The sequence below is a fragment of the Herpailurus yagouaroundi genome, unplaced genomic scaffold (genome assembly GCF_014898765.1).
Source record: "Herpailurus yagouaroundi ecotype Mexico unplaced genomic scaffold, PumYag 164, whole genome shotgun sequence".
Lineage (NCBI taxonomy): Eukaryota > Metazoa > Chordata > Mammalia > Carnivora > Felidae > Herpailurus > Herpailurus yagouaroundi.
In genome coordinates this window covers 12,283,604-12,310,636 of record NW_024412405.1, presented here as the reverse complement: position 1 = coordinate 12,310,636, position 27,033 = coordinate 12,283,604, and the positions used below count along the sequence as shown (strand labels likewise).

General features: G+C 40.9%; 1 long non-coding RNA gene across 1 annotated transcript; it reads right to left on the bottom strand.

The window, feature by feature from the left end:
* Window positions 1–6,572: 6,572 nt before the first annotated feature.
* On the bottom strand, window positions 6,573–25,117 carry LOC121037931 (uncharacterized). Its single transcript, XR_005794063.1, has 3 exons — window positions 25,009–25,117; window positions 13,555–13,559; window positions 6,573–6,583 (listed from the first exon to the last, which is right to left on the bottom strand). It is a non-coding gene; the product is annotated as an uncharacterized LOC121037931 (long non-coding RNA).
* Between the last annotated feature and the right edge of the window lie 1,916 nt (window positions 25,118–27,033).

Sequence of the window (27,033 nt, the reverse complement as noted above, 5' to 3'; positions counted from 1 at the left end):
CAGGCATGGCTGAGAGTGGTGCTGCCTCCAGGGGGGGCTATTTTCTTTGAAGATTCTCAGGGGAATATAACATTATTATTATTATTATTATTATTATTATTATTGCCACCTTGAGTATTTCTTAATTTTTTTAATATTTATTTATTTTTGAGAGAGAAAGACAGAGCATGAGCAGTGGAGGGGCAGAGGCAGAGGGAGGCACAGAATCAGAACCAGGCTCCAGACTCTGAGCTGTCAGCACAGAGCCCAACACGGGGCTCAAACTCACAAACTGTGAGAACATGACCTAAGCTAAAGTGTGATGCTTAACCGACTGAGCCACCCAAGTGCCCCCCCCTTTTAAAAAAATTTTTTTAAATGTTTATTTATTTTTGAGAGAGAGTTATTTATTTTTGAGAGAGGAGTATTTTTTATTAATAGTTTATTTACTTTTTAATTTACATCCAAGTTAGTTAGCATATGGTGCAACAATGATTTCAGGAGTGGATTCCTTAGTGCCCCTTACCCATTCAGCCCATCCCCCCTCCCCCAAAACCTAGAACAACCCTATGTTTGTTCTCCAGATTTAAGAGTCTCTTATGTTTTGTCCCCCTCCCTGTTTTTCTATTATTTTTGCTTCCCTTTGCTTATGTTCATCTGTTTTGTATCTTAAAGTCGTCATATGAGTGAAATCATAAGATATTTGTCTTTCTCCGAATGACTAATTTCACTTAGCATAATACCCTCTAGTTCCAGCCACGTACTTGCAAGTGGCCAGATTTCATTCTTTTTCATTGCTGAGTAATACTCCATTGTGTGTGTGTGTGTGTGTGTGTGTGTGTGTGTGTGTGTATACCACATCTTCTTTATCCATTCATCCGTCGATGTACACTCGGGCTCTTTCCTCTTTCCATACTTTGGCTATTGTTGATAGTGCTACTATAAACATTGGGGTTCATGTGCCCCTTCAAAACAACATACCTGTATCCCTTGGGTAAATACCTAGTAATGCAATTGTTGGGTTGTAGGGTAGTTCTATTTTTAATTTTTTGAGGAACCTCCATACTGTTCTCCAGAGTAGCTGCACCAGTTTGCATTCCCACCAACAATGCAAAAGAGATCCTCTTTCTCCCCATTCTCGCCAATATCTGTTGTTGCCTGAGTTGTTAATGTTAGTCATTCTGACAGGTGTGAGGTGGTATCTCATTGTAGTTTTGATTTGTATCTCCCTGATGATGAGTGATGTTGAGCATTTTTTCATGTGTTGGTTGGCCATCTGGATGTCTTCTTTGGAGAAATGTCTATTCATGTCTTTTGCCTATTTCTTCACTGGATTATTTGGTTTTTTGGGTGTTGAGTTTGATAAGTTCTCTATAGATTTTGGATACTAAACCTTTATCTGATATGTTGTTTGCACATATCTTCTCCCATTCTGTCAGTTGCCTTTTAGTTTTGCTGATTGTTTCCTTCACTGTGCAAAAGCTTTTTATTTTGATGAGGTCCCAATAATTCATTTTTGCTTTGGTTTCCCTTGCCCCCAGAGACGTGTTGAGTAAGAAGTTGGTGCGGCCGTGGTCAAAGAGGTTTTTGCCTGCTTTCTCCTCTAGGATTTTGATGGCTTCCTGTCTTACGTTTAGGTCTTTCATCCATTTTGAGTTTATTTGTGTGTCTGGTGTAAGAAAGTGGTCCAGGTTCATTCTTCTGCATGTCGCTGTCCAGTTTTCCCAGCACCACTTGCTGAAGAGACTGTCTTTATTCCATTGGATAGTCTTTCCTGCTTTGTCAAAGATTAGTTGGCCATTCATTTGTGGGTCCATTTCTGGGTTCTCTATTCCGTTCCATTGATCTGAGTGTCTGTTTTTGTGCCAGTACCATACTATCTTGATGATTACAGCTTTGTAATACAGCTTGAAGTCTGGGATTGTGATGCCTCCAGCTTTGGTTTTCTTTTTCAAGATTGCTTTGGCTATTTGGGATCTCTTCTGGTTCCATATAATTTTAGGATTATTTGTTCTAACTCTGTGAAGAATGCTGGTGTCATTTTGATAGGTATTGCATTAAATATGTAGATTGCTTTGGGTCGTGTTGGCATTTTAGCAATATTTTTTCTTCCTATCCAGGAGCATGGAATATTTTTCCATTTTTTTGTGTGTGTCTTCTTCAATTTCTTTCATAACCTTTCTATAGTTTTCAGTATATAGATTTTTCACCTCTTTGGTTAGATTTATTCGTAGGTATTTTATGGGTTTTGGTGCAATTGTAAATGGGATTGATTCCTTGATTTCTCTGTCACTTCATTATTGGTGTATAGGAATGCAACTGATTTCTGTGTATTGATTTTATATCCTGCGACTTTACTGAATTCATGAATCAGTTCTAGTAGTTTTTTGGTGGAGAGAGAGGAGTATTTCTTTTCAACGTTTATTTATTTTTGGGACAGAGAGAGACAGAGCATGAATGGGGGAGGGGTAGAGAGAGAGGGAGACACAGAATTGGAAACAGGCTCCAGGCTCTGAGCCATCAGCCCAGAGCCTGACGCGGGGCTCGAACTCACGGACCGCGAGATCGTGACCTGGCTGAAGTCGGACGCTCAACCGACTGCGCCACCCAGGCGCCCCAAGAGAGGAGTATTTCTGATGCAGAATGCAAACTTCTCATTATTTTTTAAGGCGGCACTCAAACCTTTACAGATGATTTTCAAATCCTCGGAGCATATCTTTGCAGACTCTGATCAACAGTATTGTTCCCAGTTAATCACCCCCGCCCCTTACCAGTAATAGTCCCTTATTTGTTGCTCTGTGACTTGCAGTGACCTCTCTGTGGAAGGAGTATGATTTTCATGCCTCACCGATAGCCAGGTTGGCCATATGGCCTGCCTTTGGCAAATGGACTTGAACAGAAGTAACAAACGCTACATCCAAATAGAAGCTCTCAGAGACGCTGCAAGGCTCTTCTGTTTTCTTTCTGCCACTGGAAAACGGCGCATTCCCATTGGGGGCTGTTCTTTCAGACCCCCATTCTGGATTCTGGAGTGAAGAAGACCCATGGAAGAGAACTGCCACCATTGCACAGCTGAGGTGTGACGTGATTGGGAAGTAAATCTTTGTTCTCATAAGCTACTGAGGTTTTGGGGTGTGGGAACCAACTCAGAACCCCAGAGTTGGTATAATTATCATAAGAAGCTAACAAAATTATTACAAGATTGTTACAGGAAGCTAACTAAAAGCAACTTCTGGGAAATAATGCTGCCGTAAATTTCTCTTTAGGGCAGATCTCTTCCAGGAAGGGAGAAAAAAAGTAAAACCTATCCCAAATCCCTTCTCCAGGGAAGATATATGGCTCTGAAAGAAACAGAAAGATCACTGTAGCTGTGTAGACAAACACTATCAGTAATTTTCTCATCTCCTCTTTGTTCTCCTGGAAATCCACTTACCTTTCCGAAAACTCATTTGTTTCCCTGCAAGTGAATCTCTCCCCTTCTCTTTCACTTCTGAAGATGGTGTATAAGCCCCAAATTCTAGCCATCCTTTTGTGTTACTCATCATTGTTGACCCACATGTGTATGTGTGTTACACATGTAGGTAAACTGGGGTTTTCCCCTGTTAACCTGGTTTTTGCTAGCTTATTTTTTAAAATTATTTTTAACATGTATTTATTTTTGAGAGACAGAGAGAAACAGAGTGTGAGTAGGGGAGGGGCAGAGAGAGAGGGAGTCACAGAATCTGAAGCGTGTTCCAGGCTCCGAGCTGTCAGCACAGAGCTCCATACGGGGCTCGACCCATGAACTGTGAGATCGTGACTTGAGCTGAAGCCAGACGCTTAACTGACTGAGCCACCCAGGCACCCCTGGTTTTTGTCAGTTTGATTCATGGGCTTTGGGTACAGAACACAGAGGAAAAGTTTTTCCTCCTCTACATGGGCCGTTGTGTACTGTAACAAAGCTGATTAATACAGACTGGCAGGCCTGAGTTTCTGATTGTGTCAGAACCATTTGCTTGCTAGAGGAAGCTTATGTTCTGGAAGACTCCTGGTCAAATGTTCCTTTATAGTCTTATAAATTGAATATAGTTAATGATTTTGTCTTTCTTGTAAAAAAAATAGGGTGAAGAAATCGCGACTGTCGTATACTGGTATTAAGTCACAGTTACACATCTTCTTTTTCAGAAGACAAATTATACACATTGCAGTAAGAAAACAGGTTGGATAATATTTGCCAAATCCCCAGAAAACATGCCAAATCCCCATGAGAAACCTGTCTGTCTATAAATTATTCTTCCTTACTGTTTTAATGTTTCTATTAAAGAATAAAGAACGAAGTGTCCATTAAATGTGCTTGAAATTCCCATTTAGATTTAGGACTGACCCATCATGACTGTCCCAGGAGAGGTCATCAAAAGGAGCTGAGGTCCTCAGCTTCCTGAAGCTGGCATTTTCCCCTCTCCACAGAAGTTGCCTGTGGGTCACACACAGCACTTCTGTACCTGCCCCTAAGATCAAATAGAGTCCCAGAAATGCTCAGGCATTTGGAAAATTCATCTCAGAGCAAGGGGCTGGAGAATCATGTAGATATTCCCAGATTTTGTTAAGCAAGTCGTTTGAGAGAAAAAATAAGAGACATAATACGAGACTCCCCATTTGGCTAGAGATACCCCCAGTTGGTGACTGATGTATCTAGGTGATGGGTACATGGAAACTTCTTGTACTTTCTCCCAATCTATGTGTAATATGATTTTTTTCATAAATAAAAAGTTGAGAGAGAGAAAGAGAATCAAAATAGGCTTATTCCAGAGAAAAGGGTCACCTAACTTTAGCAAGTGTTTAAAACAACTTAGCAAATTAACTTGCTGAGCCTTAATTTCTTCATCCATGATATGGGATTAAGAATACCTCTCTTAGGGTGCCTGAGTGGCTCAGCCAGTTGAGCATCTGACTCTTAGTTTCGGCTCAGGTCATGATCTCACAGTTTGTGAGTTCAAGCCCCACGTCAGGCTCTGCACTGACAGTACAGAGCCTGCTTGGGATTTTCTCTCTCTCTCCCCCTCTCTCTGCCCCTCCCCTGCTCAGGCTCTCTCTCTCCCTCAAAAATAAATAAATGAACTTAAAAAAAATAATCTCTCTCATAGAATAGGGTCTTAGCAAGGGTTGCCAAGGATAGCACCCTTATGTCCACAAAATAGATACCTGTTTGTAATGAGATGTTTGCCCTCTGGTTACTAAAGTAATCCTCAAAGTATTTCAAATCCCTAAGTAGAAAGTTTGTTGTTACAGGGGCTCCTGGGTGGCTCAGTTGCTTAAGGGTCTGACTTTGGTTCGGGTCATGACTTCACAGTTTGTGAGTTTGAGCCCTGCGTCAGGCTCTGTGCTGACAGTGTGGAGCCTGTTTGGGATTCTCTTTCTCCCTCTCTCTGTCCCTCCCTTGCTCGCTCTTTCTGTCTCTCAGAAATAAATTTTTTAAAAAATTTAAAAGAAAGTTTGCTGTTACAACTTGGTTATAATAAAGCACTTAGATTTGGCCGCAGTACTTTTTAAAATATAAATATATGATTAGCTTTTAGCTAAATATTTTAAGGGGCTGGGTGGATATTTTTTTGCCTGGGTAGCCTCTAGTTGCCTGCCTATTCTCTATGGATTCATAATGCCAACCAGACTGCCTCGTGGATCACTCCTTAGAAGACCCAGGGCTCCTCCCTGCTGACCCTGAAGAGTGAAGACCCGAAGTCCATCCTGGCAGTACAACCCAAGGTACCTGTGTTGCTACTGGAACCTGCTGAGTGCAGCATTCCTCCACTAACCAGAGAACAGAAGTGGGTTCCCTGAGAACACCTCCGTGCCCCCCACCCCACCGCTGGCATACATGGATGGTTAGGAGTTGTGATCTTTATCACCTTCTTTGGCTGGAGATGAATTCATCCCTTCTTTCCCGCTGAATCTTAGGATGAAAGGCACTTTGGAGGAAAAAGAACCTGATTCTAATTTCACTTTGGAACTAGAAATGTGTTTAAATTTTTTTTTAATGTTTACTTATTTTTGAGAGACAGACAGAGTGAGTAGGGGAGGGGCAGAGACAGAGGGAGACACAGAATCCGAAGCAGGCTCCAGCCTCTGAGCTGTCAGCACAGAGCCAGACACGGGGCTTGAACCCACAAACCATGAGATCATGACCTGAGCCAAAGTCAGACTTAACCCATGAGCTACCCAGGTGCCCCAGAAATATATATTTTTTAATGTTTATGTATTTATTTTTGAGAGAGAGAGAGAACACAAGCAGGAGAGGGATGGAGAGAGAGGGAGACACAGAATCCAAAGCGGGCTCGAGGCTCTGAGCTGTCAGCACAGAGCCCGACGCAGAGCCCAAACCCACAAACTGTAAGATCATGACCTGGGCTGAAGTCGGACACTTAGACTGAGCCACCTAAGCACCCCTAGAAGAGTATTTCTTAATTCAGACTAGGGCAAATAAATTGGTAAAGAACTTGATGCCATTCTCAATCAATATGAGTTTTCTATCTCATTGATTTCCCATAGATCTTGTTTAGCATTTAGAATGTCCTGTTGTAGCATTTAGATATAGTATATCATTTATTTTCCCTGTTAGTGTGTTCTTCTGAGATATGATAAATGATCAGTAAATGTTTATTAAATGTATGCAGGAGGATGCCTGGTGGCTCAGTGGGTTAAGTGTCTGACTCTTGATTTTAGCTCAGGTCATGATCTCACAGTTCATAAGATTGAGCCCCACGTTGGACTCTGCGCTGACAGCACAGAACCTGCTTGCGATTCCCCCCTCCCTCTTTGTCCCTCCCCCCTCAAAATAAATAAATAAACATTAAGTGGATGGATGCATGCATGGATGGATGAAGGATGGGTATGTGGGTGAGTAAATGACTGCATGGGTCTATGGAGGGATGGTTAGAGCCCACTTTAATCTATGTAGCTATCCCTCTAAGATTTCTGCATAGGATCTGTATTATGGGATGAATGTTTGTGTATCACAAAATTCATATTTTGAAGCCCTAACCTCCAATGTGATGTATCTGGAGGTGGCACCCTTTGGGAAGTAATTGGGATTAGATTAATTTAGGAAGGTAGGATCCTCATGATAGAATTATTACCCTTTTAAGAAGAGGAAGAGTCACTGGGGCTTTCTCTCTCTTTCCATATGCATGTGTGATTTTTGCTTATTAATAAGAATAAAAGTGTAAGCAGGAGGGGTGCCTGGGTGGCTCAGTCAGTTAAGCATCTGACTTCTGCTCAGGCCATGATCTCATGGTTTGTGGATTTGAGCCCCGCGTCAGGCTCTGTGCTAGCTTGGAGCCTGGAGCCTGCTTCAGATTCTGTGTCTCCCTCTTTCTCTGACCCTTCCCCGCTCACATTCTGTCTCTCTCTGTCTCTCAAAAATGAATAAACATTTAAAAAAGAAAACATAAGCAAGAATGCTACATGATTACAACAGCCAACATTTATGGAGTATATCCCACGTGCTAGGCAGTATAATAAAAGCTTTTATGGGCATTATCTCATTTCCTCTCTTTCAGGATAGTCCTTAAGCAGGGCTCCTGTCAGCTCGTGGGCACTGTCGCAGTTGGGCCAGTTTTTCAAACACAGAAAGACTACGGGACTGGCTGATAACCAGGTGAAGTTTGAGCACCTGGTGTCTCCGTCCATCCACCACTCGGGCTCCAGGTAAGGCATCCAGAGGGGCTGCCCTGGTAACTGCCCCAGCATCCTGCTAGGGCAGCCACAGCTCCCACCCCATTCGTGGGCCCCAGACCCACGGAAAAATGACCATCGCCGACATGGCTTTGCGAGGGCCGTATTTACCTCCCACCATCTGGAACCCTCCAAAATTACGGCAGCTGCTTGGTGGAACAGCCTCCATAGCCTATAAAACACAGGTTACTTGATTTTTTTTTTTAATTTTTTTTAACGTTTATTTATTTTTGAGACAGAGAGAGACAGAGCATGAATGGGGGAGGGGCAGAGAGAGAGGGAGACACAGAATCTGAAGCAGGTTCCAGACTCTGAGCCATCAGTCCAGAGTCCGACGCGGGGCTCGAACTCACAGACCAGAAGATCGTGACCTGAGCCGAAGTCAGATGCTTAACCGACTGAGCCACCCAGGCGCCCCTTATTTGATATTTTGAATGTCACACCTGCCTTTCTTTTCCTTTTCCTTTTCACTTTGCACCAACCACAGCAAGATGAAAGCAAATCCACCTAAAAGATTTGTTTAAATCTCCCCAGAGATCAGATGTTTTTCATTTTTACCTGCTATCTTGGAGACCTTGTGTGTATACACGCACAGTTATTACACAGTTGTGATCACATCAAAGTTCATTTTTGCGTCTTGCTTCTTTTGAGTAACATTACCTCATAAGAATTTCCCCCAAACCATTACATCGGTCTTCAAACGTCCTGTTTTAATGATTTATTAGATCCTAGTTTGATTTAGAGCAGACACCTGTCTATGAAACTTATGTGTGGTAGGTGTGGGGGGAAGAGAGAGAGAAAGGAAAGACGATACAATGTCCTCTCTCCCTAGTCACTGCAGATTTTTCCCAACAGGTGTCAAGACAGCTAGACAAAGTATATTGTTCAAATTTCTCCTATGGGGCTGAATTGATAGCTCTGGAGGAGAAAGTGGAACTTTACAAACAGCTGTAATTACAAATTCGTCAAGATACCTGGCTCTTTGGTTCAGCATTACTTGTTTTATGACCTTTTTCTTGGGGAGTTCAATCCCCATGACACCCCAAAGCTTTTTGTCGAAGTCGTAAGACTACAATTAAAAGAGGGCAACTAGAACAAATCGTTAATTGTGAAAACATAGCATATCCATTAAGTTCTAGAAAAATATCACTGATTTCTCAGGAACATCCCTTGACCTCAGAGTGATTAATTTGTTTATTTATAAGGACATGTATAAAAATTGGGCCCTTTTCCATGCCCTAAATCAATGCTCCGTAAACTTCCCCATGTCTTTTTGCAAGCTGGGAAAGTAATAAAGAAAAACAGGAAAGGGCTTGCTAACACTAGGTATTCCGAACACTTTCTTGTTGCTAAGGCTTTCGAATTCTTTTTTCGTGGAACACAGTATTACATGCTTAGCTTGCTGTAGGTAATTTAGCAACAGGATTTACCTAACAGAGCGGTTTTTACTTGATCTAATTTTAGATAATTACCTCTCTTTTCCAAGCTTGTTTCTACACTATTTCTGCGGTCCTGGGTTGTCACACACACATTTACCCTAGGATCTCCAGCTTGTAAGGCAGTAGATAGAACGGTTCAATTTCCTTCATCAAATTTCAAGCATGAACTATAAGTAAATGTGTAAAATTAGGAATTCCACACCGGTCATAAAAACCTACCCACAAACAGGTGGAGAACAGGAAACAAAAACAAAAACAAGCAAAACCTGAATCAGAATGCCTAAGTCAATAAAAGATTCCATGAAAGCCGGCAAATGCTAACATTACTGACAGCTGGATATCGAATCTGAGTCATTACCCAAATAGGGCGCCCTACTTAATGTTCACCAAATACTGGAGATTTTCATTCAAAGGCAGTTTTCCTGGGACCGGGTTTGCTAATACCTTAAGAAAGTTAGTCTCTGGAAATAAGGCAGGAAGTCAGCTGTCTCCTCAGCAACTTCTCTCAGTTTTTGGAAAAACACTTTTTTTTCTCCTTATAGAACCTTTCATCTTTTTGTTCGAGCACATTTAAAAAAGTTTTACCTCACATACAGGGGTCTGTTTCCAAATATTCGTTACAGAGAACAGAGGGAAAACATCTTTTCTTCAAGGCTTCCTCTTGCCAGGTGCTGAGTATGTGCCTTCTGGGTGTTTCTAGTGGAAACTCGGCCAAACCACATACTGAAAACTGTCCCCAGAGGCTCCATAGCACTGGTTCTCTGAGCAGACACTATAATAGCTTCCCTATTTGTATCACAACTTTTTATCACAAAGTTTTTGTGAGGACAAAATGAATGAAGGTAGTTGGGATAGGATGGGGTTGGGAGAGGGTACTTCAAACTCCTAAGAGCGATTACTTGTGTGGGGTAGGATGCTACCTTCTACTTTAGCCTTTTTTTTTTTTAAGTTTGTTTATTTTGAGAGAGAGAGAGAGAGAGCAGGAGCAGGGAAGGGGCAGAGAGGGAGGGAGAGAGAGAATCCCTAGCAGGTTCCGTGCCATCAGTGTAGACCCCGACACAGGGCTCAATCCCACCAACCATGAGATCATGACCTGAGCTAAAACCAAGAGTCAGACATTTAACTGACTGAGCCCCCCAGGTGCCCCTTTAGACATTTTTAACATTATGCATTACTTTTGAAACGATCAACTTTTCAATAATTACTTTTATTTTACACAGAGTGTGTCAAAGTGTCTTTGAGTCTGTACTATATTATATAAATAGGACAATTAGTAGCCTTCACTTCCCATTTAATGAGTCATTTCAAACCTAATGAAAAATGAAAAAAATACCATCTGAAAAAAATCTCTTTTTTTATAAATAGACTTATTTTTAGAGCAGTTTTAGCTTATAGAAAAAATTAGCAGCAGTACCTACGGTTCCCATATATCTCCCTCTTCCCCATACATCCTTTCCCTGTTATTAACATCCTGCACAGGGTGGTACATTTCTTACAGTTGATGAGCCAGTGTTGATACATTAATATCAGATGAACTCTTTGGTTTACATTAGGTTCGCTCTTGGTGTACTTTCCGTGGGTTTTAACAAATACATAATGACAGGTATCTATCATGACAGTATCATACAGAAGAGTTTCACGGCCCTAAAAGTCCCCTGGTTTCCACCTATTTATGCCTCCTTCCCTCCCACCAACAAACCCCTGGTAACCACTGACAGTAACCTTACCCAGGCTCCTCTGAGCTTTTTCTTCACTAGGCCTCAACGTTGGCCTAGGAAGACTTGAACAAACACTAACGTAATTGTTAAGGGCTCACAGCAGCAGCCCAAGGATGACCCCAGCCCCCTCAAGGTACTTGCCTGAGAAAGCACAAGGCTTCCCAGAGAATTGACTGTTCTAGCTGACACCTGAAGATAGGGCCTTTGTCCACCTGCCTTTGTGGGAAGGGTAGGAGCCTAACTTTTACAAACGCGAGTTAGCAAACACAACTGGGTTTTATATGGACCGACCCCCACCCCCATTCATGCTTTTTGTAAATTTTCACTTCCCTCCCCTCCCCTTCCCCCCTTAAAACACCAATCTCCTCCGCATAGATCAGGGTTAAGTTCAGTCCACTCTGGATTCGTTTCCCTATTGCAATTCTTTGAAATCTGTCCTTACCATGCTAGCTAGCATCCAGCCTTGTTTATCTTTGATATGTATAGTATGCCATGCTTGGCACCGCATGGTTTCATACCACATTGTGACCCTGGCCACACTGATTAAAACGTTATCAGGGGCCTGGTCCAACAGCAGCAAGTAGCTTTGGAAGTGGCCTTTACCCACCAAGATAATAGGGATCTTTAGTTTGTTCTACCAAGAAAAATACTCCCTTCTTTTGAAAAACATTCCTTCAGACCAGATGGCACATATTTGGCAAGACTTGTGACCACAGCAATTAGTCTATGTGTGGGTTCGAAAACCATGTTGGGCCAATCACAGTCTTTATCCTGAAATATTTTAATTCGGAACCAGTGAGTCTAGATTCATTGCCTCTCTGATGATGGAAACGTGGATCTCTGGAGCTGTCAGTTATCACATTCCCTGCCCTGTGCAAGTAAACTCTTTGAAAGAGAGATGAAGCTCATCAAGTAGAAGCAAGAGTCAAGGTGGTCTTCCAGGCCCTGATTCCCACTGTTCCTGAGACCCCTGTCCTTCCTGTAGATGTACAGTTATATCCCCTTTTAACTTAAACTCTTTTTTTCTTAATGTTGAGAGAGAGAGAGAGAGAGAGACAGAGTGCAAGTGGGGGAGGAGCATAGAGAGAGGGAGACAGAATCTGAAGTAGCTCTAGGCTCTGAGCCATCAGCACAGAGCCTGATGCAGGGCTTGAGCCCATGAACTGTGATATCATGACCTGAGCCAAAATCAGACATTTAACCAACTGAGCCACCCAGGAACCCCTTAACTTAAACTCTTTTTGACTTGGGTTTGTGTTATCAGCTGAATTCTGATCCACCCAAATTTCCACCCCAAATTCACGTGTCAAAGTCCAAATACCCAGACTTCAGAATGTAACCTTATTTGGAAATAGGGTTATTGCAGATGTAATTAGTTAAAATGACATCATTAGGGTAGGCCCTAATCAAATATGACTGGCATCCCTATGAAAGGGTTCTTATAAAAATTCAATCTGTGATTGAATTTACAGAGAGAATACCATGTGAACATGAAAACAGCCAACTATAAGGCTGGGAGAAAGGCCTGGAACAGATCCTTCCCTGTCAGAGCTCAGAAGGATACGACCCTATCTTATCCACGACTTCTAGACTCCAGAACTGTGAGATAATACATTTTTGTTATTTAAACAACCCAGTTTGTAGTGCTTTGTGATGGCAGTCCTAGAAAATTAATAGAGTTTGTTACGTGCAACCAAACTTCTGATTACCATGAGCACCCTCTCATGGACAGTGAGGAATAAATCAATTCAGCTTTCTCTTAGGGAGCTGGAATGACAAGGCTCAATGAGTTAGTTGATCAATAATGGCAGGAGCACTAGATATGGAGACATGGATAATTATTCACAGGGACAGGACCCTAACCTAGGGGACAACAGACTCTCAACGTTTGTGTCTTCTAAGTTACTATCAGATGATTTGAGTTCTGTTGTGATTTCCTTTCAAGCCAGCTATCTTTGATATTGAAACACTTTCCCTCATTCTTATTGTATTCCCTATTTCCTGAGCTACTTTCAGTACTTTTTTATGTTTATTTTTGAGAGACAGAGAGACAGACAGACAGACAGAGTGTGAGTGGGGGAGGGACAGAGAGAAAGGGAGACACAGAATCTGAAGCAGGCTCCAGGCTCTGAGCTGTCAGCACAGAGCCCAACATGGGGCTCAAACTCACAGACTGTGAGATCATGACCTGTTGGACGCCCAACTGACTGAGCCACCCAGGCACCCTCTGATCTACTCTGAATATGCCTTTGTTCCCTGTAACCTGAAAGATCTTGAATCTGTGCAACCAATAATATGTTTTTCTGGTTGAAAATTTTATTGAGATAGTGGTAGTAACTCACATGTAAGAAATAAGACAGAGAGATGCAGTATACACTTTACCCAGGTTTAGAGGTAATATTTTGCAAAACTAGAGTACAATATCAACACCAGGATATTGACATAGATACAACCCATCCATATTATTCAGTTTTGTCTTAGTTATGCTCCTGTGGGTGTTTTGTTCTACTCAATTTTATCACCGGTGTGTGTGCATATATCACCACAGTCAAGATTTTCAATGACAAGTTTTATGTTTGTTTGTTTGTTTATGTATTTATTTGAGAGAGAGAGAGACAGAGTAAACACAAGTGGGGGAGGGACAGAAAGAGAGGGACAAAGAAAATCCCAAGCAGCCTCCACGATCAGCATGGAGCCCAACACAGGACTCGATCTCACAACTGTGAAATCATGACCTGAGCTGAAATCAAGAGTTGGACGCTTAACCATTGAGGCACCCAGGTGCCCCGCAACAGATAGTTTTGAGGTCTTCTAGAAGTAAGGATAGAAACAAATAGTTTCCTGACAAAGCCCAGTTTAACATAAAACCCAGTAAAACAGATCAGCCATATCCCAAGTGGCCCATTTGCTTCCTGTACTTCTCTTATAACACTATTACACTTTTTAAAATAGTTGCTCATTCAGTTGTGTGTAATTCCCACTAACTTCCATTATATACAAGGGCAAGAACTCTGTCTGGCTTGGTTATCATTGTATTCCAAATTCCCAGAGGCAGCCACTTTCAACTTTCCTAATTATTTTATCTGGTATATATGCCCAAGTTTCTAAACAGTATGTTTATAATAAATTAAATCTTTTTATCACGAGATGACATCAATTGGCTCCTGTTATGATCAATGAGTATTATTCTTCCTTATATCATCACAAACACATACACTTCACAACCCTCCCAGAATAACAGTTTGACATTACTGAAATTAATATATGAACTTTACATTAGGATAAAATAAGTATTCCTTCATGTTGAACCACGTAGAATACTGTAATAAATTCCTTTACTACAGAACTGATTGCTCTAGAGTTAACAACAAAATTGTATTTCCATTTGTTTAGTTTTCCATGTACCTATATTAATTTTTCTTCCAAACTCTATTGGTCATACATATAGAAATCAGTTGAGTTTCTCCTTCTCCCTCTCCTCCTCCCCCTCCCCCTTCTTCTTCTTCTTCCCCTCCTCCTCCTTCTCCTCCTCTTCCACTTCTTCCTCCTCCTCCTTCTTCTTTTTAGTGAGAGAGAGAGAGAGAGAGCAAGAGCACAGGACGGGCAGCAGGAGAGGGAGAGAATCTTAAGTAGGCTCCACGCTGGGCATGAGATCTCATGACTGTGAGATCATGATCTGAGCCGAAATCAAGAATTGGACGCTTAACTGATGGAGCCACCCAGGCGCCCCTCAAGTACCAAATTTATCTTTCCAAGAGGTATAAATCATCCAAACCACTTTCTATTCCTGGCTTTTGTTCTAAACTCTGGAAATTCTCACTTCCCTTAACTTCCATAACCTTGTCCTCTTCTGGTTTGCTATATTGATCTAGCTATTCCTGTTTGGTCTCCCTCATCTTTTATCCACATATCCCTTCAATTTCAGCTTTCCTCACAGTCGTAGGCTTCTTTATTATCCTAGGCTCCTGAGAGAAATAGGCCATTACTAACAAAGGCTGGAAATAAGAAAAGCTTCAAAATACAGAAGTATTTTTCTCTCTCTTATAAATGAAGTCCAGGGGAAGCAGATCCAGTGCCAATACGGCCATTCCAAATGTCATCAAGGACCCAAGCTTTTGTCTTTCTGCTCTGCGATCGCAGAACTGCTGCTGGTGCTCTAGGCATCATCTCTGCTTTTCAGGAAGAAGATAAGAGGAAGGAGTGAGGGAGGCACACCAGGGTGGCTCAGTCGGTCAAGCATCTGACTTTGGGTTAGCTCCTGATCTCACAGTTTGTGGGTTTGAGCCCTTCGCCAGGCTCTCCGCTCTCAGTGCAGAGCCTGCTTCAGATCCCCTGTCCCTTCCCGTGCTTCCACATGCTCTCTCTCTCTCTCTTTCTACTCCAAAAATAAACATTAAAAAAATTATTTTAAAAGAGGAAGGAGTGAGGGGAGGAAAAAAAGTACTAGCAAGTGTCTGCCCACCTTCTTTTTTTTTTTTTAATTTTTTTAACGTTTATTTATTTTTGAGACAGAGAGAGACAGAGAGAGGGAGACACAGAGTCTGAAACAGGCTCCAGGCTCCGAGCGGTCAGCACAGAGCCCAACGCGGGGCTCGAACTCACGGACCGCGAGATCATGACCTGAGCTGAAGTCGGACGCTCAACTGACTGAGCCACCCAGGCGCCCCCCACCTTCTTAAGGAGCTCTTGATGAGTTCCCATCCAACTTTGGGACTCACAGAAAATTGAGTCACATGGCCACACCTAGCTATAAAGAAGCTTAGGAAATAAAGCCTTTTAGCTAGACATAGTGTTACCTGCATATAATTAGTGTCTTTTATTAAGGAAGAGAAATAGACTGGTTATTTGCTGGGCAAGTAGCAGTCTCTGCCATGATTATTATAGCTCACACCCTTGGTTTTGACTGTCTGGTCCAGCATCTGTACCCCTTCTTTTGGTGACAGCACCTCAGTTTTCCCTCCCCATTGCCTGAAGTCTTGGTGGGACTCTCATTCCAGATGTCACTGTGTCCTCTTGGTCAAAAAGTAAATACTTGACTTAGATGGGCCGATCACATCCTCTTTCTCTGTAACTTGACTCTTAGACCCATGAAGTAGTTCGGACTCCTATAAGTGTTTTCTTTTAATTCTTTGAGCTGCCTGAATCCTAAGTTAGAATCACTTTCTGCTGCTTGCAACCAAAACATACTACTTGCTACCACTCGGCCTCTCCCGCCTCCGCTCTGAAGGCCTCTGCACTGCCCAACTCCAGAAGGTGCCATTTGTACTGCATCCTTTTGAGCTGTGAATGGTGCCTTGACATTGTGCAAGAAATGGCCCTATCATGCCAATTTGTTCTCTACCCCACTGCTAGAGTTAGCTGTCTGAAGAAAGCTATGTCTGTGTGTATCAACATGCCACCTCATTCCTTGAAAATCTTCAATGGCTCTCCATTACAATAAAGAATAAAAGCCAAACTGACTTCAATGCACTTCATAATCTGGCTCCCGTTAGTTTTCTCAGCACTACCGTCCACTATACCTATCTCCTTTTCACACCATCTTGCACCCACAGCTGGACATACTGGACAAGCCGTATTTTAATACATCCTGTGTTCTTCAGCCCCATACCTGGTCCAGTGTGGGACCAGTCTCTTCCCCCTTTTTCCCAATATTCCAGCAGTCAACATCCTAATCACCATTGAAGGCCTTGCTGACATTCTACTGTCATTGACTTCCTAGATTCTGGTCAGAATGTATCACCTCATCTTCCACTGGCCATTATAGTTTGTGCCCCTGATTACTGTACTTCCCACCTCTTGTCTGTAATGATAGTTTTAATCAGAAGTCTCCTTCCTCCATTTTTATCATAAGCCCTTAGAAGACAATGACTATCCTGTCTGCTTGGTGTGCCCCATAGCTTCCCAGCAAAGTTCCTCACTTAGTTCATGTTTTCCACTCAACAGAATGGAAACCTTTAAAATTGGACAGAAAGCAGTTCAGGGAGCTGGAGAGAGTCACTTTGGGGAATCGTAGATAAGTGATTCTTCTGAGCTGGCTTTGTCCTCTTCTGTTGCCCACCATACAAGGCTCTCTCTTAGGTTCTGTGCCCTCAGCTCCACTGGAGACTCTGGGTCTCTATTCAGCTTTATTATGCCAGTGCAACCAACAAGAAAATCTTCATCTTCATGCAAATTTCCTTTACTTTATTACTGAAGAACAAGATGCAAAGAATCTGAAGGAATGAATTAAATGAATAAATACATTAGAGAAGGAGATTCTCTCTAAAAACAGGTGTTTTTCTTCAAATATTAAATGATCTATCACTATTCTTGTAACCATTTTCTGAGAGACACTGAAGATATGTGTGATTTTAGTAATGTCTTGGACAATAATATCTTAAATTTTAGTAAAGGAAAAAGTATAATAATGTATACATAAAAGAGAGGCACATTATTATTCAATTACTTATTTTCTTATCAAAACATGTCAGACTGTACCCAGAATAAAATAAGGATAGAATTTAAGGGCAATCATCAAGGAGTCTAATTCTCTTACTTGGAAATTCTGAATACTCAAATGTGGGATATATTAATAACTACAGTATTTTATTTTAGTGACTTGTTCCCTCCCTGGTAGAACATTTATGCCTGTAACTTCTGTGAACTTCTATTGCTTTTAACCTAACATGGTGACTCACCTTCCTGTACCGAATCACATACTGTAACTTCCTAATAAAAGATAATGGTCTTTTATCTGTTATGGTCCCTTTGAAACATTCTCATTCTTGATTCTCCTGAAGAAGAATTCCTTAATGATGGTAGGAAGGAAGGAGACAATGAAAGAAGAGAGGGAAAGAAGAGGGGAGGGAGGAAAAAGAGAAAAGAAGAGCCTTCTGCTTTTTCTGCTGTTACTCATCACTGAACCCAATTCAGAAGCAAGCTTCTCAAAAAACCTAAACAGTGACTCAACCCTTCAGCTATTTCTTTTTCTTTTTTTAAAATACCTTTGCAGGTCTCTTTAATATCTGATTTAACGGAAAGCTCAATTCTCTTACCTGCTTCTGCATTCCGTCTGTTGTGGTATCTATGCTTTTATTATTATTATTGAAGTATAGTTGACACACCATCTTACGTTAGTTTCAGGTGTACAATACAGTGACTCGACAACCCTGTGGGTTGTCACAGCACAAACTCACCACAAATGTAGCTGCCATCTGTCACACACAGCACTGTTACAATACCGTTGACCATATTCCCTGTGCTGTGCCCCTTCCAGCTTTTTCTCAAGACTGACTCTTTAATTCATTCTTCTCTTTTCTGTGGGAGTTAGTAATATCATACACAACACCTCTTGTTCCTCTAAGATGTTCCACTAGGCAGACCTCCGGCCACTCGTCATTGTGCTGATCCTCCAAAACCTTCTCTGCCCCCCAGATCTAAATTTCTCATCCTAGTGGTCCTGGTTTTCCTCCTCTTTAGGCTATGTCCTCTGTGCCCCGTTCACACACACCCTGCTGGTCCCTCCCAATCACCAAGTCCTCTAAAAACCTTCCCCAGATACTCTGTCACAACTTCTCAGCTCCCGAATAATGAGTAATTTGTCACACTGAATTATCACCATTCTCTTGTCTGGCTTCCTCATTGAACAGGGAACTCCTCAGGCATAAGAACCTTTGAAATCCCCCCTCGGTGGGGACTTGGTGAAAACCCTTTGTTTTCACTTTCTACGCAGGAAAATCTTCCTCTTAAGCTGAGACACAGATTCAGTGAGGCTCTTTCTCAAAAGGCCTCTCCTGGCCTCGCATGGCCCATTACATGAGCTCTGGGCACTCATATGGTGTGGATGGTTCTGAACCTGTTCCTCCTACCCTCATCCCCAGCTCACTCTCCTGTCTCCAGAAGCTATTCACCATATGTTCCCCTCCAGATCTCATCTCTTTTCTTCTGTCATGTGGTCACTCTTTGTTTCTGGATATTCTAACACTTCACATTCATTCAGCAGTAAAAACAAAAATAATCCAATCTGAGAACTCTTTGAGTATTACTAGACCATCAAATCCAACTGTGTACTTCCTCTAAGGTTCTTTTCCCAACCATGACGCTACCTTCTCTATTCAGTGTTATTCAAGTCACAATTCTTTCTTTTGGTGTCATGTATACTCCTCCAGACTTCTGTTAAGGAAAGAATGGAAGACCTTCGTTCCTGTCAAACTCATCTGTCCTCAATTCCTTGAGAACACCTGCTCTTATAAAATGACAACATGGTGAATTTATCCGTCTCTCATCTGCCCCCAAAAGGGTCCTAAGATTTAACTTTAAAGCACGCAGATAATATAATATGTAAAAACTTCAATAGTTGCAGACAAATTTAAAATGCCCCATTTCCAATCTTCACAATTGTCACCAGGCTGGTGTGAACCCCTCAAGGTATTTCCTATACATGCACATATATGTTTCGGTAGCTGTGGAAATTTGTAACATTTTGGCTTTTGTTGGAGTTATGCAACTATTCATGGGAGTCAAGGCCAAACCCTAAGAAATTACAACATGTCTGTTCTAGCCTTTTGTAATACCCTTGCCCTGAGTGGTGGCATAGCTCTCAAGGCAGCCATAACTGCCAAACTAAAGCATAATGCCCGATAATAACTGTGGATTTTTGAGAAACAGACTGGCCTATAAGATGCCTACAGTCTCACTTCCTGCTGGGACCCATGGCAGACAGAAATGAGGGAGGCTGGACCCCCTCAGGGAGTGGGTGGAAGTATTGGTTGCCATGGTCCAGGAGGGGTCTGCTCTCAGGATGAGAACCTTCTCTTGTTGGAACCTCAGGCTCCTGCATAGAGGTGGCAAATAATGAGCAAGCATGCCAAATGCCTACCTGAAACATGGTTTAAATTTTCCTTCTTGGTTTGTGAATAAAACCATTGAAGAATTTTTTCTAGCATAACTTTGGTTAGTGTCCTCAAGCAAAATCAAAGAATCCAAGTGCTATTGGAACTCCTGGTTTCCCCCTTTTTTAAAAATTTATTTTTATTTTTTAATTCACATTCAAGTTAGTTAGCATACAGTGCAATAATGATTTCAGGAGCAGAATCCAGTGATTCATCCCCTACATATAACACCCAGTGCTCATCTCAACAAGTGCCCCTTGCCCATTTAGCTATCCGCCCACCCACAACCCCTCCAGCAACCCTCACTTGGGAACTCCTGGTTTCCTAATGCTTAATCATTGATGAGAATTCTCATCTGTTTGTAAGACAAACTAGAATTGATGAGAAAGAGAAGCAAATACCTCATCTATGGTATTGCATCAGTACCCCTACATTTTCCATTTCATAAGCAATTCTGGCTACAAACCAGGAAGTGGAATCTGTCTGTTAATGGATGCTAATGGGACACCTAATGGTGCCACAGAAGGCCGGGACACTTTGTGCTGTGGCCCATGGAAAAGCACAAGATTTATGGAGCGAAGATAGCACTGCCAGTTCTTTCGTAAGGAAAAGAAATATCTTATCCAAAAGATAGTTTTTTTCTAACAACTCAGTGAAGCTTCTTTACCTCCAAAAGTCTGAGCCAATAGGAAATAATGGCAGACATCACTCAAGTTTTCCTATAACAATTTTTTTTTCAACGTTTATTTATTTTTGGGACAGCGAGAGACAGAGCATGAACGGGGGAGGGGCAGAGAGAGAGGGAGTCACAGAATCGGAAGCAGGCTCCAGGCTCTGAGCCATCAGCCCAGAGCCTGACGCGGGGCTCGAACTCACGGACCGCGAGATCGTGACCTGGCTGAAGTCGGACGCTTAACCGACTGCGCCACCCAGGCGCCCCCAATTTTTATGTACGTATATATTACCTATCTAAAGAAAGTCTCTTCATAAGTGAACAAATGTTCATTATTTTTAAACCTAGAAATACTCCACAATCAAGAGGGAAGATATCACCTGTATTTGCCTGCATGGAAATAACCCACTGTAAAAATGGTACCTGTGTCTTTTCTTTATTTTTTTTAAGGTTTATTTATTTTTGAGAGAGAAAAAGACAGACAGACAGAGCATGAGTTGGGGAGGGGCAGAGAGAGAGGGAGACACAGAATCCGAAGTAGGCTCCAGGTTCTGAGCTGTCAGCACAGAGCCCAACTGAGGGATCGAACTCACAGACTGTGAGATAATGACTTGAGCTGAAGTCGGACGCTTAACTGACTGAGCCACCCAGGTGCCCCTATTTTTGTCTTGAGAGAGAGAGAGAGAGAGAGAGAGAGAGTGAGAGAGAGAGAGCGTGCACACGCGCGCATGAGTGGGGGAGGGGCAGAGAGAATCTTTTTTTTAATGTTCATTTATTTATTTTGAGAGAGAGAGATTACTCGTGTGTGCATGAGCTGGGGAGGGGAGAGAGAGAGGGAGACAGAGAATCCCAAGCAGGCTCTGTGCTGTCAGCACAAAGCCCAACTAAGGGGTCAATCTCACAAACTATGAGATCATGACTTGAGCCAGTATCAAGTCAGAGGCTTAATTGACTGAGCCATCCAGGTGCCCCTTTTCATTCTTTTTTCTGTGTTTATACATATTTTTAAATTTTTAAACATTTCTATGAGTTTTAACACATACATGGATTTATGTTACACTCACCAAAATCAGGATACACACAGTTCTATCACCCCCAAAATTCCTCTTGTTATCCCTTCATGGTCATATCTCCCGTTACCCCTAACCCTTGCCACTAGCAAGCACTTCTCTCTCACATAGGATTTGGGGTTTTGAAATTTCACATAAATAGAATCACAGAGTGTGTAACCTTTGAGATTGGCTTTTTTCAATCAGCGTGTATGAGATTCATCCAAGATGTTTTGTGTGTCACTAGCTCATTACTTTCTACTGCTGAGTATTCCACTGTATGAATGTACCGTGATTTGTTTATACATTTCCAGGTTGAAAGACATTTGGGTTGTCTCCAATTCTGGTAACTGTGAATGGAGCTGCTATAAATATTTGTGTACAAGTAAAGTTTAAGTACCTAGGAGTAACATTACTGGGTTATATGGTAAGTTTACTTATATATAAACTTAAACCATAAGTTTACTTACTGGGTTATGTGTTTACTTTGTAAGAAACTGTTGAACTGTTTTCCAGAGTGGCTGTATCATGTTACGTTCTCAACAGCAATATATGAGAGTTCCAGGTGCCCTACATCTTTGTCGGACTTGTTATTGTCACCGTATTTAATTTTAGTTATTCTAATAGGTGCATAGTGATATTTCAGCATGGTTTTAATTTGCATATTCTTATTGGCTAATGATGTTAAACATACATACTTATTTGCTGTCCACATATCCTCCTTAGATAAAGTGTCTGTGTTTCACCGTTTTTAAATTGTTTTTTTTTTCTTATTGTTGAGTTTTGAGAGCACTTTATATATTGAAATATTTATATATTGTTGACTAGGCGATTTACAAATATTTTCTCCCCATCTGTAGTTTATCTTTGTATTCCTGTAACAGCGTGTATATATATTTTTTAATAAAACTGAAATCAGGGGCGTCTGGGTGGCTCAGTAGGTTGAGCATTTGACTCTTGATCTTGGCTCAGGTCATGATCTCATGGGTTCATGAGTTTGAACCCCACGTTGGGCTCTGCGCTGACAGTGTAGAGCCTGCTTGGGATTCTGTCTCTCCCTTCCTGTGCCCCTCCCCCTCTAAAAAATAAATAATAAATAAACATTTAAAAAATTTTTTAAGAAACCCCGAAATCAGAATGTGCATGCTATTTTATAATGTACTTTTTGCATTTAAATTTTTTTAATATTGTTTTATTTATTTTTGAGACAGGGAGAGACAGAGCATGAACAGGGGAGGGTCAGAGAGAGGGAGACACAGAATCCGAAACAGGCTCCAGGCTCTGAGCTGTCAGCACAGAGCCCGACACGGGGCTCGAACCCACGGACCGGACCGCGAGATCATGACCTGAGCCAAAGTCGGCCGCTTAACCGATTAAGCCACCCAGGCGCCCCTAATGTACTTTTTGCATTTAGCAACGTGTCTTAGACAGCTTTCTATGTGATTAGTTCTTCCCAACATTCTTCCAGTGGCTGCACAGTATTCCACTGTGTGCATATAGAACCATAATCTATTTAACAAACTCATCTGTTGAACATTGAAGTTGTTTTCTATTTTTTACTGTTAAAAACATTACACTGGGGAATATCCTTAAAGTTCAGTCTTTTCCCACATTCAACATATTTCCCTAGAACAGATCCTGAGAAGTGGAATTATTCTTTCTGATTATATACACTTCCTAGGCTTTGAAAAAAAAAAAATACACAATGCTGAATTTTCCTCCAGAAAGGCTATTTAACTCCCATTGTCAAGGTATGGAATAAGACCAGGTGCTATTGTTGCTTTTTAGCTTTGCTTCCTTGGTAGCTTTTTTAAAATTTAATTTATCTTTTAAATTTACATCCAAGTTAGTTAGCATATAATGCAACAATGATTTCAGGAGTAGATTCCTTAGTGCCCCTTACCCATTCAGCCCATCCCCCCTCCCACAACCCCTCCAGCAACCCTGTGTTCTCTATATTTGTCTTTTATGTTTTGTCCCCCTCCCTGTTTTTATGTTGTTTTTGCTTCCCTTCCCTTATGTTCATCAGTTTTGTTCTTAAAGTCCTCATATGAGTGAAGTCATTTGATATTTGTCTTTCTCTGACTAATTTTGCTTAGCATAATACCCTCTAGTTCCATCCATGTAGTTGCAAATGGCCAGATTTCATTCTTTTTGATTGCCGAGTAGTATATATGTATATATACATACATACCACATCTTCTTTATCCATTCATCCACCAATGGACATTTGGGCTCTTTCCATACTTTGGCTATTGTTGATAGTGCTGCTATAAACACTGGGGTGCATGTGCCCCTTGGTAACAGCACACCTGTATCCCTTGGATAAATACCTAGTAGTGCAATTGCTGGGTCGTAGAGTAGTTCTATTTTAAATTTTTTGAGGAACCTCTATATGTTATCCAGAGTGGCTGCACTCTGATACTTGTATTCCCAAGTATCTCACTGATTTTTAAAAATATGCCATTCTTTCATTACAAATAAGGCTGAATATTTATTTACATCCTTTTTGCCATTTGCATATCTTTTTGTGTATGTAAATTGTCTCTTCATGTCCTTTGTGCATTTTTATATGGGGGAGGTTCATCTTTTTCCTAGTATTCTATAATAACTCTTTTATGGCAAATGTTTCCCCCAGAATTTCATTTCAATGTACCTTAATTATGCAAAGCCCCTTTGTGGCCTTGTTGGAATCCTTGTGAGTGAAGGATCCACCAGTGTGAGGGTTGCCAGATTTAGCACATAAAAATAAACAAATTAATTTTTAATAATTATGCCCCAAATAGACTTGGGATGTACTTATACTAAAAAATTATTCTTCATTTATCTGAGGATGTAAATGTAATTGGGTATGCTGTATCCCATCTGGCAACCCAGCCAGGGGTCACCACTATAGTAAAGCAATGGCTGAATTGAGTGTCTGGTTCTAAACTCAGCACATTTGGCAAAAATTGTGTACAGCCAAAGGTGCCTTCAAAAGTCCTTTAAGAAGCTTTCCACAATCAAAGGAAGCACCTTGGGCATGGAAGTGTTAAGCTGTCTCTGAGGGATGTATGTCAGGACTTACTCATTAGACTGGCAGCAGAGGGACAGAAAGAAGTATAGTGGGAGAGACATGTGTGGATGTGTTCACACTTACATGCTAATGGTAACTGTTAATGTGTGTGCATCTCTTTGGCTGTGCTTTAGGAAAACAGTAAGTGATTCGGTGGAAACATCCCTCCTTGCTAATATTTGAATAGTATAGATTGGATAATGAATTCTTTTAGAAGCATTATATTTTGTGTACTCTGTTACCTTATGTTTCATTTTTAATTGAACATTAAGGAAACGCAGGATTTTAATTGTAACTCTGCCACTATCTGCCAATATCTTTAGGCCTGTTGCCGTTTTTGTTGCCAAGAAAGACAGGATTACATTTTTTTCTTTCTGATGGTATTGGTGTAGTATATTCTTGGTTATCAAGACATTCATAATTTTGGGACTTTGAAATAGGAAATATTCATGGTGTGTAAATAAGCATGGCCCATAACTGTGTATATAGATAGATGTATAGATGTATAGATACACATGGGACCTAGAAGTCAAACTGTAAACTGCTTGTGATTATGGATGACTTTGTTCTTTGCTTCTTGTGTTTTTCAGTTTCCTTTTATGCACATGTTAACTTTAAAAAAAAAAAATTAACCAAAAAAAAAAAAAAAAAAGAAAGAAAGAAAGAAAGAAGGAAAGAAAGAAAGAAAGAAGCTTTCCAAAATCAGTATTCATGGGGTTCTATCTTCTACCTTATATAGTAATACTTAGGCTCAGTGAAGTTGAGAACTTCTCAGGAACAGAAAGTCCCTGGGCAGATGGTTGGTCATTTAAACCACTTCACTCTGTGTAACTAAGAATGGGAGGAAAAAGGTGAGGAAGCTAACGTGCTCCTGATTGCCTACAAACTTTTTCTGTTTTCTATGTTTCTAAAATGTTGAAACAACTATTTATTGGTAGTTGTAATTCAACAAGATACAGTAGCAAAGTTCATCTCACATGGGTATTATGTTCTAAAGTTAGCTCTCAAGGAAAACATGACCAGGCTGTGACTCCACTGAATTATTTTTATACGGTTACCCTTCAGTCCATGTTCCCCAACTCTCCCAGTCCAAATTGTATTTTCAATAAACATTCTGACCCCAAACTACTCAAATATTTTTCTTCTGGGGGAACATGTATATTTTGGCCCATTCAGCAGCTACTGAACAGTAATCATGGCGATGGGCCTTGTATCGCTAGTTATGCAATCGTGTGCTGTTTCAGGCATCCTTTGTCTTTATTTCTTTTATGGATGTTTTTCTAAAAACTTTGCCCAACATTACATTTTAGTGTAATATATGTATTGATGCTCAAAAGTTTCAAATCAATCATTAGCCAGAAGTCCAAAGCAAAATGTATAGAAAGATGTATTCATTTTGGGGCGGGTGGTTCACTTGGTTGAGCATCCGACTCTTGATTTTGGCTCAGGTCACGATCCCAGGGTTGTGGGATCAAGCCCCGCATCAGATTCCATACTGATTGTGGAGTCTGCTTGAGATTCTCAATCTCTCTCCATCTGACCCTCTCCCCACCTCTCTCTCTCTCCCTCTCAAATTAAAAAAAGTATGTATTCATTTTTCTCAAACAATTCATGAATGACATTCAAATCTCATGTATTTCTAGTATATTCAAAATATTCCTATGAAATAAAAAATGTGTCATCCTAGCCTAAATTCATTTTAATATGATTTGGCCTGTGATAAGTGGCTCTGTCATATTGTCTGTGTTCTCTTCCATATATTTATATCTATTCTATAATATAAAAATGATATGCTTTATTATTTATAATAAAATAATATATATTTAATAATATATATGAAAAGGTTCAGTCAGATTGTTGTTTTACACATTAGATACATTGTTTTTGTTGGCTAGTACCATCTAAGCACACAAACTTTCTCTTTATATGCTAATTTCCAAATCTAACACATTATAAAGGAACCACACGGCTCTATTCATGTTGCCGTGGTCTCTGGGAAATAACGTTCATTTTTGAATAGGCTTGCAGGTCAGGGTGAAACTCAAACATTTATAAATAAACATAAAAATATACATACATAAATATACATGCACATATATATACACATACACACAAACATGTGTGTATGTGTATATATATATTTAAACTTTTTATTGTGGAAAATTTCAAATGCACAGAAGTGGAGAAAATGGTATAATTAACCTCTATACCCAACACCCAACTTCAATGATTACCAACTTTTTCACAATAATGATAAATATTTTAATAAGCTTTTTTGAAATTACAGCATACATATGAAAAAGTGCACAGATCATATGTGTACAGCTCCATGAGTTATTACAAAGTCACTGCACCCAGGTAACTACCACTCAGATCAAGGTACAGAACATTACCAGCACTGCAGCAGTCCCTACCACATGCCCTCCTAATCACCACCTCTTTATAGCTTCCAAAAGGTAACCACAATCCTGACCTCTAACATCATAGATTACTTTTGTCTGTTTTTGAACTTTATGTAAATGGAATCCTGCCGGTGTTCT